A 14,639-nucleotide genomic window follows, 5' to 3' on the forward strand; every position below is an offset into this window, starting at 1 on the left:
ATAATGACCTCATTAAAAATTATATATGTAACATTTCTATAGCATCTCATACACTAGAACCGTATAATAACCCAGACAATTAATAAAGTCGTATAGTCACTAAAATGTGAAAGAAAGAAAGAGAACCAAAAAGAATTCTAGTGGCAAATATTCTGCATAGATGGATAGTGCCCCTATAGTGGAACCTAGCTTTTTACCAGTTTAATTTTTCAGACCTTTCTATGATGATTTTTAGACCCACCTCCCTCCTCTGCCTCTCCATGTCAATTATTTGCCTTTGTTCCCAAGGGCTTTCCCATCTGCTCCTTCTCACTTTTTTTCCATCTCTTTTTCTTTCTTCTATCACCTACCTATTAAAATAGAAATTCATGAATTCATTCATTTGTTCATTTGCTTACTCATTTATTTTGAAGTATGATAAATCTCATTTTGATTATGTGTGGATCAAGTGGACTATTGACCCCTAAAACAGGTGTTTGCCTGATTTAATAAACATGTGATCTTTGACTTTTTTGAATGGAAGAGACATAATGTATTTTACATTTTATTTTGTATGTTTTTATAAAATTCCATATTCAAAGATAGACATAAAAAAAAAACAAGAACAATAAAGGAAAGGTCCAGTTCCTTAAGATAAAGCACCTATGGGTATAAATGCAACCAGAAAAATAAATGTCTGTTTTCAAGAGTCTTTAAGAGATTTTGGAGTTCAGGTGGAAAATATTTTTCCCTAAGAGGCAAGAAGGCAAGTATCTCTTCTTGTATATGGAATTGACACAACTATGTCTTCAAGCATTGGTGCATTTGAGACCCTGAGCAAACAGAACTTTTGATATAGACATTGATGAGCCTTGAGGCAGTGCACACTCCTTTGAATTTGGGGCAGTGGACATCTTCTGAACTGAGAGGAACATGGCTGGTGCCACTGGGTGCCCATAACTGAGGGACCAGTTATAACCAAGGGTGGCATCCTAGAAATAGTGGGTATTAGTTACTGATAGTAATATGTGTACTACAGGCTGCTGAAATTTGGAACATAAAGAAAATATTAGATGTTCCTATTTCGGCATATACTTTTCCAAGTTTGTCTCCTGCTCTTTGTGTAACTATTTACAACACAAACTGAAGATTTTACAATTCCCCGGCTCTCTCCAAGCGGTCATGCCTGTTGACTGATGGCATCATTCTCTCCACCAGGATCCATGTTGCATCTAAAAACACTACCCAACCTTCAGGGCTCAGCTCAGATATCACATGCACGCTTGCTACTTAAAGAGTGGTCTCTGAGCCAGCAGCATCACCAGGGAGTATGATAAAACCACAGAATCCTAGTCCTTGTCCAGACCCCAACATACTAAAGTAGATTAATAAGATCTCCAGGTGATTTATAAGCATAATCAAGTTTGAGAAGCGCAGTCCTGTACTATAGGCTTTTTGTATTTCTTTATTCTAAAATTCCCTCTTCCTGGTGTCTGAGAACACTGCACATTTATTTCCTTTTTAGTGGATTCCTCACCTCTCCAACTGATAATCCTCAAGTAACTTGTCTTTAGGTCCAAGTTGATCCTTAAGACTCTTGTGGAGTCTGTATTACAAACCAAAGGAGTTCCCATTTTTAAGTTGTACTTGAGGTTGTTGTTTTTTGTTTGTTTGTTTTGTTTTTAGAAAAACCAGAGTGTCTAGAAAATGGACAAATGGCTGCCTGGGTACAGCTTCCTTTAGCTCGGCTTTTGCTTTCCTGGGGGCCACAATCCCCACCTCGTTCCACCTGCCCTGATCCCCTGCAGCTTCCCTCCCTCATGTTGCCAGCCTGCCTCTGAGGTGTGAGCGAACAACTGCTGCATGCAAATAGCCCCAGACTCCCTGCCTGCTGGGAAGGCCTGTCTTTGTCCCATTCCATATCCTGCTATTGCAAATGTCCAACAAGCTTCTTTTAACTCTGTGTTACTGTTATACAAACATTTCTAAGGTAATACGAAACAGCACCTGGCCACAGAAAATTTACAACCTGATTGTGAATTTAAAATTAAATTTGACACCAAATGCTAGGGAGGTTGCTGGGAGCCTAGATTACTTATATGTTGCTGGTGGAATATAAAATGGTGCGGGCACTCTGGAAATAGTTTGGCAGTTTCATATAAAACTAAACATGCTCTGACCATATGCCACCCAGCAATTGCACTCTTGGGTATTTGCCCCAGAGGGATGAAAACGTATGAGCACACAAAAGCTGTGCAAAAGTTGTACAGCAATGTTCATAGCAGCTTTGTTCACAATAGTCCAAATTGTAATTAATCCAAATACCTTCAACCAGTGAAGGAGTAAACAACCTGTGGTATAACCACACTTTCAAATACTATGCAGCAATAAAAAGAAGCCCTGTACTGAAAACTGTAAACACTTAGTTGGCTCTCCAGGGATTTATGCTGCGTGAACACAATCATCGCAAAGGTCACATACTGAATGAGTTTATTTATATATTATTCTTGAAATAACAAAATTTGGTAACATGAATCTATACATGAGATAAAATTGTATCAAACTACACACACACACACACACACACACGACTGCATGTAAAACTGATGAAATCTGAATAAACTCTGCAGACTCTACCAATATCAATTTCCTGGTTTGCTACAATCCCATAGTTATCTGCTTTGCTATTATCATTAGGTGAAACTGAGTAAAGGATACACAGAACTTATGCATACATTTTTTGCAATTTACTATAATCTATAATATTTAAAGATTACAAGTTTTTAAAATGCTCTGCAAAAATAAATCTACAAGGAGTGTATGCATGATTAAAATTTTTATTTTCAGTCATTTTCTTTCTTATCTAGGGCTGAGACTCACTGAGAGAGCGGAGGACTATTTTTATTTTTTGAATTTCGGCCTAGAAATTTAAAGAAAAGGAGAAAAACCATAGAAAGATATTTATATGTACTTGTGTATCTAGTCTGTCACTTACATGTGTCATGACAAATTTCACACCAGGATTTTATAAACTACCCTCAATGTGACCATTGTTTCTGGGGAGCCCCAGTTGGGTAAAGAGCAGCTGAGAGCGTTTCTTAGCACATATTAGCATCACCTATGACCCAATGCAACTTGAGAAATGCTGGCTCAGTAAGGCTTCTCAGCTGAGGCGAGACAATGGAGTTCACATATTACTGTATAATAGCTGGGGATAAAGTCCATATTAGGCAGGAACAGTTATTTTAATACTCTCCTCTCCACCCATGCAGTATGATTAGTTTATTATTAGTGTATGCTTACCCAGATATTTTCTAGCTACAATATCAGACAGACTTAGAGTATATAAGTAGTGCACTACAAATCCTTATGACTACATTTTTATATTTTAAAAAATTAAAGTCCAAATCTCAAGAGACCCTACTCAGACTAAAAAGAAAGGTGATTTGAATACAAAATAAATAGTAACTCAATGATAACCCAGATGGTGAGGGTTTGAACACTTCTTTCTCAGATGTTGCCATGTTTCACCATCGTTGTTTGTTAAGCATGTAAACTCACAAGTAAAAAGGGAGGGGAACAGCATTAAATTGAGAATCTCAAGGTCTAGATTTTGATAGCCAGTTTTGTGACCATTCTTGTGTCATTTTGCAACTCTTTTGTTGTTTTCTTTTTATGTACATATTAATTCTTGTTATTTTTACAGGGTTATATTATTGACTAATAGGTGACAGAAAGATAGTAAATGTGGGGTTTTTGTTTCAACAAAGCATTTATTTCATTTCCACAGTAGTCTAGTGAGCATAGGGGGGAAATAATGTCTACTGAATAAGAGTATCACTCATTGGTTTGCACTTTGGTTGAATGAATAAGCATAAATTAAAGAGCTGATTGGTGTTTCCACCAACATCACTGTGGAACCTGATCCTGAAGGGCTTTTTCATTGGCCCATCGCTGAAAAACTCATTCAGCAATGGCTTGTATGACAATATAATATGAATCTCAAATTTGGAGTTGACAAGAAAGTAAGAGGTGAAGCATATATATGAGAAAAGATGATAATTTACTCAAAAAATCTGGACAGGACTGATAGGAAAGGTGATTGAAATCAAACAGAATAAGGTTTTAACAGAGCCCACATAATTTCATATAGCTTTTCACAGAAACTAAGTATAAATCTAAGGTGAGCATATGAAACCTCATGGTAGTAGGTCTGCAAAAGATGACTTAAAGAATTTTGGATGAGTATAGGCTCAACCCATCAACAGCATAATGTGGATATTTTTTTTAAAAACCACAGCAATAATCCTTGTATAGTGTTCAAAACAATGAAGTTAATTGTCATATTCCATACTGCTTGGACCAAATCAAGAGGAGTGAGGTTAGTTCTTGGTCCCAGATAGAAACATTAATAAATTACTAGTACAGAATATCAAATTATTGAATATGGTGAAGCAACTGAGGCCATGCCATAAAAGGACTATTTGACCTAGCTGGTTTGGCTCAGTGGATAGAGTGTTGACCTGTGGACTGAATGGTCCCAGGTTCTTTTCCGGTCAAGGTCACGTGCTGGGGTTGCGGGCTCGGTCCCCAGTGGGGGATGCAGGAGGCAGCCAATCAGTGATTCTCTATCATCATTGATGTTTCTATCTCTCTGTCCCTCTCCCTTCCTCTCTGAAATCAATAAAAAAATATTTTTAAAAAAGGATTATTAAAGTGCCTGAGGATGTCTAGGGACAAAGCAGAGAAGACATGATAGGTACCAAGAAATATTTGAGGACCTATCAAAAGGATATTAAAGTGCCTGAGGATGTCTAGGGACAAAACAGAGAAGACATTATAGGTACCAAGAAATATTTGAGGACCTATCAAAAGGAGAGGGATTCTATCAGGCAACTCTCAGGTGTCAGGTTATAGGAAGGTAGGTAGCTTTTGAGTTTATATAAATTTAAAATTGATAACTTAGAGGCATCAAAAGATTAACTGAGCACCTCACCAGTGTGGCTCAGTGTTTGACCATCAACCTATGAACCAGGAGGTCACAGTTTGATTCCCAGTCAGGATACATCCCCTTATTGTGGGGGGCTCGATCAGTAGGGGGTGTGCAGGAGGCAGTGGATCACTGATTCTCTCTCATCATTAATGTTTCTATCTCTCTCTCCCTCTCCCTTCCTCTCTGAAATCATGAAAATTGAGAAAACTGATCACATTACCTTCATATTTATGCTATTAACTATTTAAAATTATTATTTACAATTTTTAATATAACTGATGGAATAGAGCACACCATTGGTTGTTGACTTCTTTCACCTTGCAGTGGCTGTTCTTTATAAGGAAATGTACAGACTGTGTTTGCCTACCCTCACCACCAGGGCATGGCCAGGAATTTTCTTCACCAAAAACCAAACAGACAAAACTTTTCAAAGTCAAATCAATAGAAAATGCAGATGGCAAACAACCTGACACTTTAAAACTCAGTCTGTGAGCCCATCTTCCACGATGATGTGTAATACAAGCAGCTAGTTTGTAGCCTGTCATTTGGAATGTACTTACAAAACAGACATTTCTGAAAAATGTTTCATTTCAGTGACTGGGGTGCTGTGTGCGACTGCAGTTATTGAGAGTGATTTCTAATTATGTTGGCTTCCTTCCAGCAAATTACCAGAGAGAAGTCTAATTTGCCATATGGTTTGCTGATATGCTAATATTCACAAGCCATCTTTAGGTGCAGTTAATCTACAGTCAGGTGCTCTGTTTATTCAGGCATATTGGAGAAAACCAACTGATTAATATCGCTGAAGAGAGTGGCTAATTTTATTAGGCTCTAAGAATTCTACTATGAATAATCATATTTGCTTCACATGAACATTTATCCCAAAATGTGTACCACAGAGAATATATTTTTTAAATTTATCTTTATTATTGAAAGTATTACAGATTTGCCATCCCCCCCCCATTGACCCTCCCTATCCTGTTCCCCCACCCCAGGCCCTCACCGCACTATAATGCAGGTTCCCCTTGAAACTCATACCAACACTGGTAATGAATGGAATTCTAGAAAAGGTACAGGACTTGGTTCAAAGTTTGTAATCTGAGTTTGAGTGGTTCTTGTTACCCCGACTATGTTTCTTCTGCTATTTTTATTAAGTGTTGCTGTGAGTCTGTCAGCCTTACCTGGAAAGACATCAATCCCTCCCCCCACGGGGCTTGGAAACTAAGCGAGGCTGACGATACAACTCAGACATGTTTCTAATAACCGTTTAGAAGCTCTGTGACAGGATTCTTTTTCCATTTGTCAAGAACTATACGGAGGCATTTTGATCATTGTCACAATTTAGAGCAGGTAACAATGAATGTGTTGAGAATTCCCCTCCTGGATTCAGTGATAGATTCTGTTTGAGGCTCCAAGAGTTAATGAGAACAGAGAGTTAGAATGTAGAATACATTTTCCCACTTCCTCCTTGCTCTCCCTTCTCTCTGATCATCTATGGCTTCTATTTCCCTAAAAGAGTAATATAAACAGGACAAAACAGAATGGAAATATGTCTTAGAATAGATAGCACTCTAAACACATGCTCTGTCTCTCTAGAAACTTCTTCACTTAAAACATTGTCATCATATTTTTTCATAATTTTACTACACTGTGAACTGTTGCTTATAAGAAAAAAGATGGCATAATCTTAGGAGATTTGTGCTCTTTTCCATTCCTCAAATATCTAAATTTTTGCTCCATATTTCATTGTTCTTGTGATCATTCATTGAGCTTTTCAAAAATATTTCCAAACACTAAATGAGATTTGTAAGTTTGTATATGTCTATCACTAATATATGAGTCATTACTATAAAATAAGAGGAGGGATTTCAAAACATACACAAATAATTCTTTCTGTCAACAGGTCCTCCCTATGTTGATGAATGGACATAACCAATATACAGTACATTGGCCACATTGGTAACAGATCTGCAATATGTGGTTACAAACACATACTATGGAGTCACACAGAAATGAGGATGAGTTTTATTAACTTCTTACCACTGTGACCTTGGGCAAAACCATCTAATCTCTAGACACCTTGCTTTCCCTCCATTCTGTAGGGAGGATAAAATTTCCTTTATAATACTTTTATTAGGATTAAATGAAAAACCATACCTATAAAAATTTAATACAGTATTTGGCTGTCAAAATGCAGCTATTGATATTATTTGTATAATATGTCCATATTCAAAACAACTCAGTATGTCTCTATAGGTGTTCGCTGGTAATTGGATTCAAATAATGGCTCATTTGGTGACAAAAAAAAAAAAAATTCTTTTGGAAGCAACACAACCACCCACAGGTATAATATTGAAGCTTGTTTTTTCCACACAACACAGCTTCATGCTTCAGTTGAATGAAGTAATGATAATATAAAAGCAACTCTCAACTAGTTTTATTGTGCTTTTGGGTATGCAAATTTTATCCCTAAAAATAAAAGGACAATAAGTAGAATACTTGGTTTTTAATTTGCAAAAAGTTTTTGTATGAAAGTGAGACTTAATATGTGATTTTTGAAATCAGAATGAAGGTTGGTAGGGTAAAAGTTGATCATTTTTAGTTGAAGAGGGAGCCGCTTCAGAGGCGATACTATGGGCACATGCCTACTAGAAAACAAGCTGTGACCAAACCTCAACAACAGGCGCATTTCTCCTCGTCACGCAAACTTTGTGAGACAGATAACTGTAGTTTTCTGTTTTCATTCTCATCTTGTGTCCATCTTTGAAATGTGTATCCATCCTCCCACCAGTACTTGCATGCTAATATTCTTCAAGATTTATATGAATCATGATAAAAGTAGTCTTTAAAATAGACAATGTTGAGAAAGTAGCACTATGTGAATCACTAACACGTTTTCAATCTTCACTTAATACAACATTGTGTTCCACCTGATCTTAAAATAAAATGAGAGATTACAAGTGCAGTGATTCTAAAAGCTATATACAATTTTCCCATTTCTTATGTGCAAATTCCTGTGGCCATTCAACGGTATTATAGACATTAAACATAAATACTTTCCACCTGCAAAAAATGCCACAAGGTCTTGCTTTCCCACTGGTAATTACTGGAAACTACAAATTAAAAATATAATTGTGCGTGCTCATTAAGAATATTCTAGTAGTGTTTGCTCCATAAAATAGCCTCTTGAACAGCAGTGACTAGAGGAACATATAATTTTCCGGAAAATAATTAGTATTTGGGACTTAGAAACCAGACCCATCATGTTTGTTGTTTCATTTTTACACATGATCAGAATAACTTAATTTTACTATCATATTTTTATTTAAAATTACTGTACTCCAAACATTTTTTCTAATTACATATGGTCTATTTTGTTAAGGTACAAAATAATGATTACTGATCAAAACAGTTCTCTGAACTGTCCTGAACCTTTACTAGAACATTGTGGTATTATTTTTCAATGAATTATAGTGAAACGTAGACGAAACAAGATAAAATGTATGCAATTTCATCTAGTTGAAATAAACTTTTAAATGCTGTAATTTATATATTCTTTTGGTGTGAATTAAGTAGTACTAAGTTACATTTTGGGAATTGTCCTTGTTAGGCATGTTTTGTTTTGTTTTTGAGACTAAGAAATCTAGCTGTCCCTGGGAAGACACATTAACATCATGTTACACTCACAATGAAAGCGGAAGGGAGAGAACTGAGGATTGGACACAGTGTTCTGGCTGGGAAGGTGATAAATACTTGGGCTTTTAAGTGTTCTGGCCTACAAAACCTTCATTCTTTGATTGAGCTGAACAGTTTAATTTTGCTCAAGGTCCTTAAGTGTTAGCTATTATAATGCTGAAATAAAAATGTGAGCTTGCAAATTGTCAATATTCCTATACTGAAGTTATTCCATCTGTCAGCTTTGAGACTTAAATGGCATTGGCTGTAAGGATGTTGACAGGGGACTATCTCTTAGTTGACTTTCTTCCAGGAGGACCTCATAAGATCACATATTCTTTGGTCTTTCATTTGGTCTTCCATTTTGCAACCTCAGAAGTTTAATTTTTGTCATAATAGAACAAATGATTCTAACAGATTCATGCAAACTCACTCAAATAAAAGGAGCGATAATTAATTGCCTAATGTATTAATTTACATTGAGAAATACATCTGCGAAGAAGCTAGAAGATGAAGGTAAGTGTCCTCTGGCCAGAATGTTCACTTCTCCATCAGAAAAGCCATGAGAAGCCAATTATAATCAAAAGATCATTTGATGATTATTTAATCAGAACAAGAAAAGTTGTTTGTATGGTTTTTATTGTTAATGGCATCAAGATATAACCAGAGAGCCCGTTTTTGTCAGGGTCCCCTGTGTCCTAGAGAAATGAGCCCATCTGACTGCCTGCCCACTACCACCCTTCTGAGTGACCCAGTTATTCCTTGGCTTTCATCTTGTTCTGCTGTGCTCAGGGTGCCATCTGTGCTTCTAAGTTAGTGTCATAACTTTCTGTATCTCAGATCAGGCTCTTTACATAATTTTAGAGTGACGGGGCCCTTCCGCTTCCCTGCTGACAAGTTCCTGAGGGCACATCCCTTACGCCCAGCAGAGACTTACTAGACAGATTGCCAAAACCAGCATCACCATCTTCAATGAATCCAACTGTGACTCATTTAAATGATGAAATAACTTAAATTTGAACAGCACTTTAGTTCCTCTTTATGTATTGTCTCAGATGATAAAAATAGCTCTGTTTTTAACTAAGAGGAGCCCAGGTTAGAGCAAAAATGCATTAATAGCGGCTGGTGTAGTAGAAACATTCAAAGAAGGAGATAACGTAGCTATTTGTTGTTTTCATATTAACTGAACACCTACAGGAATCAAATTTAAGGCAAAGGGGCATTACACATCAGCATGAAAGATCTTTCAGGTATGTTGTTCCTTCTATCATAAGAAGTAATGCTACAGTTGTTATAGATTTTTGGCTTTGATTTTTATTTAAATTTTAATTGTGTGTGTTTTTTTAATGTGGCCACCTGAGACAAAGCAATCACTTAATAAAGAATATTACCATTAGAATTCTCTGAGAAGCCATCACAATCCCAGGCAGCAAGCACAGTATTGTGAAGAGTAATTGTCTAGAATTTGCCGTCAGTGGAAGGGGCTGTTTCCTTTAGCTTCAGAGAAGTTATAGCAGAACAATTATGTGGCATGTAGGGGAAAGCATTGCTAGTAGAACAGAACAGAATTAGTAAAAGCAGAGGTAGGTGTGAAGGGAAGTGGAGACCTTCCCACGCAGCAGTCAGAGGCACTCAGAGTGAAATGTGATTATTCTTCTTATGTTACAGTTACAGCTACCATTTATTAAATCCTTTCCATTTGTCAGATACCGAGACTAGTATTTTAAATGCATCATGTGATTGATTTAACCCCTACAACAACTGAATATGATTTCATTTGTATGTGGAACCTAATGAACAAACTGAACCAACAAGCAAAATAAAGACAGACTCATAGATAGCAGCCAGACAGCTCTGATGGGGGGAGGTCAGACTCATAGATAGCAACCAGACAGCTCTGATGGGGGGAAGTGGGGGGTGGAGGAGGAGGGAGGTTGGGGGGTGATGGAGTTGAGAGAAAAAAAGAAAGATAATATTGCCCACAAGGAAAGTTCTATTTTTAATTTTCCACAGAAGTAGGACACCAAAATCTGCAGTATCCTTTTTATTTCACTCTATGACATCTCTTTGGGGGTTTGCTTCTTGTCTCATAGCTCTATATCAGTGGTCAGCAAACTGCGGCTCGCGAGCCACATGTGGCTCTTTGGCTCCTTGAGTGTGGCCACGAAGTTTCAATCGCACTGTACGTGTGCGCCCACACGTGGTATTTTGTGGAAGAGCCACAGTCAAGGGGCCGCAGTTTGCCGACCACTGCTCTAGATGATGTGTTGATTGCACCTCCCACCAAAAGCACACCTCCTGTATTCTCCTAGGATTCAGATCAATTTCATTTTCCTACTGGACATTTCCACTCAGGGGTCTTACAGATACTAACAACTTACCATTTCCCAACCTGGGCTCCTCTTTTTCATATGTAAGCCTGCTTCACCTGACATGTTCTTGACTTTAGTTAATAGTACACCATCAATACATTCTCTCAGTAAAATGCTCAGTCATTTTCTACCCTTCTCTGTAGCTCAGTTCATTATCCAGTCAGTCATCAAATCCAGTTTATTCTATCTCAGAAATATTTCCTGTGTTTTACCTCTATTTTCCTGTGATATTGCCACTGTCTTTGTATTCTAATCACCTACTTCCATGACCTATCTTCCATGACCTTACTAGTCTTGTCCTACTCTAGTATATTCTTTATAGTGTACCCAAGTGATCTTCATAAATAGCAATCTGATGGTGAAACTCCCAGATGTGAGAAAATCACTGCTCTCCATTAGAATAGCATGTCAGGCCTGTGGCAAAGACTAACCATCTATTTATCATTATCCATTTTTCCTGGGCATACAGCTAAACAACATTGCCAAGCCTCCCTTGCAACATGGCCAGATCACTGAGTTCTGGCCAATAACATTTGGGCAGAAGTAATATAGACCATTTATAGGCTGGGCTTCTAGCTGTATATATTTTTAAATTTATCTTTATTGTTGAAAGTATTACAGATGCCCCCTGTTTCTCTCACTGACCCCCTCTACCTACCCCACCCCCTCCAGGCCTTCACTGCACTATTGACTGTGTCCATGGGTTATACATATGTGCATATAAGTTCTTTGGTTAATCTCTTCCCCAACTCTTCCCTCTGAGAATCGTCAGTCTGCTGCATGCTTCCATGTCTCTGGATCTATTTTATTTGTCAGTTTCTTTTGTTCATTCAATTCCACATATAGGAGACCATATGATATTTATCTTTCTCTGACTGGCTTTTTTTGATTATCATAATACTCTCCAGGGCCCTCTATGTTGTCTCATAAAGTAAGCGATCCTTCTTTTTATAGCTGCATAGTATTCCATGGTGTAAATGTACCACAGACAGCTTTTTTATCCACCCATCTACTGATGGGCAGTTGGACTGTTTCCAGATCTTAGCTATGGTAAATAAGGCTATGAAAATAGGGGTGAATGTTTTCTTTCTGATTGGTGTTTCAGGCTTCTTCGGATATATTCCTAGAAGTGGGATCTCTGGGCTGTATATTGATGTCCAGAGCTCTCTCAGAAACTCTATGTTGAAGATGAGGGTGATTCTATCAACTGGGATCCCTGAAAAGTCAAATCAACCAGAACCCCCTTTCCCACCACAACTAGAAATAACATTTTGGACACAGGTGAATGACTACAGGGTCTATATATACTGCAGCAGCTATTATTACTTTCATACAAAAGTCAATCACGTTTCTACCCACATATACCCAGCTTCTTCACACATCATCCTGCACAGCCCTTTGCTCTGCATCGTTGTTGCACTGACGCTATTGCTCATCACTTTGCATGTTCTGTCCTCCTGCCTTAAAATGCTTGGAAAATTTTGTCATTCCGCCAACCTGAATTCAAATACTAACATTGTGATGGTTTCCTACTGTGACCAGGATTCTATCCATGCACATATCTCAGCATTTACCATATAACTTACAACAATGCTTGTGGTAACTATGTAGAAAATGCATGAGGGCAGAGACATGTGATGAATTAATATATAGCCAGTGTCCTGCAGTGGTCTTTCAATAATTTTGTCCAATGAATGAGTCAATGAGGCTCTAAGTTTATAACTAAGGGGGAAAAAAACAGTAATTAGAGTTTCTCTATGAAAATCATTATTCCTTTATGTAGGTATAATTGAATAATTATTTTTTGAGAAAGTTATTTACAAATTTTCATCTTACTTAAGTAGCTGTCGTTTATTTGTTTCCTAGGGATGGCTGAGGATAGAGTATATGTTCTTTGCCTATTTCTACAATTTTCAAATTTTTTAAATTACTAAGGTTCAATTTCTTAAGCTTTATCTATGCTGTGTTAAGCAGAAAGATGAAGAAAGTAGGTCAAGTTTCTGACCTGCTTGTCTTGCTTTAGATGTATTCTTACTCAAAGGCACTGGCAGGCACTTAAAATGCAGATATATAAACAGGAAACACAATACCAATGGCAAAATCTCTCTCTATTTATATCTTTTCATTTTTCTCATAGCAGAATGCTTTTTGACAATGCATTGTACACAGAAAAAAAAGTTTAGATTGCTGCCAATGGCTAGAGGTTTATATAAAATAGACCCATGACTCCAAGTCTAAAATATTTTAATTTTCTTTCCCATTGAACCTCACCTAAAGAATCACATGAAGTAGTATTTCCATTCAGAAATTATGATTCTTCTTTTTTAATAGGAAATATGTAAAAATCATAATAGAATACATCTTCATCAATCTCTTTAGGTGCTGTTCATAGAACTACACCACCAAATCTTAAGTTGCCACTTCTTCCAGGGTGAGAAGTTTTTTATCACTCACATCATTAACATAACTTCTTACAAATAGTCATATATATATATATGTATATGTATGTATATATATATACACACACACACACACACATATATATGGCTACTTACTAAACTCTTATAATGATACTTGTCTCAGAATTTCTAATGCATACTTTTCAAAATAAAGAGTTCATAGCATATAGCTTTTTTTTGCATGAGTATTCTATACTCAAATATATATTCAATACCTTAAAATATGGACCCGCCTTTTTTGTATTTGCCCAAGATATCAAAAATATCCTTATTGTGGTTTATACAACTTCTGGATGCTTACGAGTCTTTCTTACAGTATTGTTGGCCAAGAAAAAGGAAAATCACAGCTTTAAAACATTTTATCCACACTCAAATTATGTTATCATCATAGATTAGGCATCATTATAAATTGAGGAATTTATTTTAAGATTGGAAAGACACAGGCTTGTATATGCATGTTGTTACCCAAGGTCTGCTCCCCATTCCCTCCTAGAGTATTCTACTTTTTAAAAAAATATCTAATTGCTTCAGGTGTATAATCTGCTATTTAATCAGTTCATGTTTATTGTATAACATGAGTAAAGCTAATTGTTTCACCAGAACTAGTGTGTAATGGGTATTATAGTCCAAATATATGCACTTATTTCATGGATTCTGATAAGTCTCAAAGCCGATATACATATAAAGTCAGATTTTAGCTCAATATATGGAAGAGTGGAATTCTTAACAATGAGCAGTACCTAGAGAGCATAATTCTTAAATGTCTTTTTTAATTAAAAAATTTTAATATTGACATTATTGCAGGCATCCCCCTTTTATCCTCCTTTTCCCACCTCTACCCACCCCTAACTCCCTCTCCCTTGGCTTTCACCATACTATTTAATTCTTAAAATTTTTATATAGAGTTATTCATACATATGTTCTTTTTAGACAATAGTATATATAACCTTTAAATATCAAAAGGAGAACTAAACTCTATGTATAGATATACTGAAATACATATTAGATGCCTTAAAATATGGACCCATAAAATATGCCTTAAATATGTGTATATATATCTACACTAATAAAAGACAAACATGCAAATTGACCATACCTTCGCTATGCCTTAAGCCACACCCACCAGCCAATCAGAGCGACTATATGCAAATTAACCCAACC

This window comes from Myotis brandtii, unplaced genomic scaffold, assembly GCF_000412655.1.
Source record: "Myotis brandtii unplaced genomic scaffold, ASM41265v1 scaffold17, whole genome shotgun sequence".
Taxonomy (NCBI): Eukaryota; Metazoa; Chordata; class Mammalia; order Chiroptera; family Vespertilionidae; genus Myotis; species Myotis brandtii.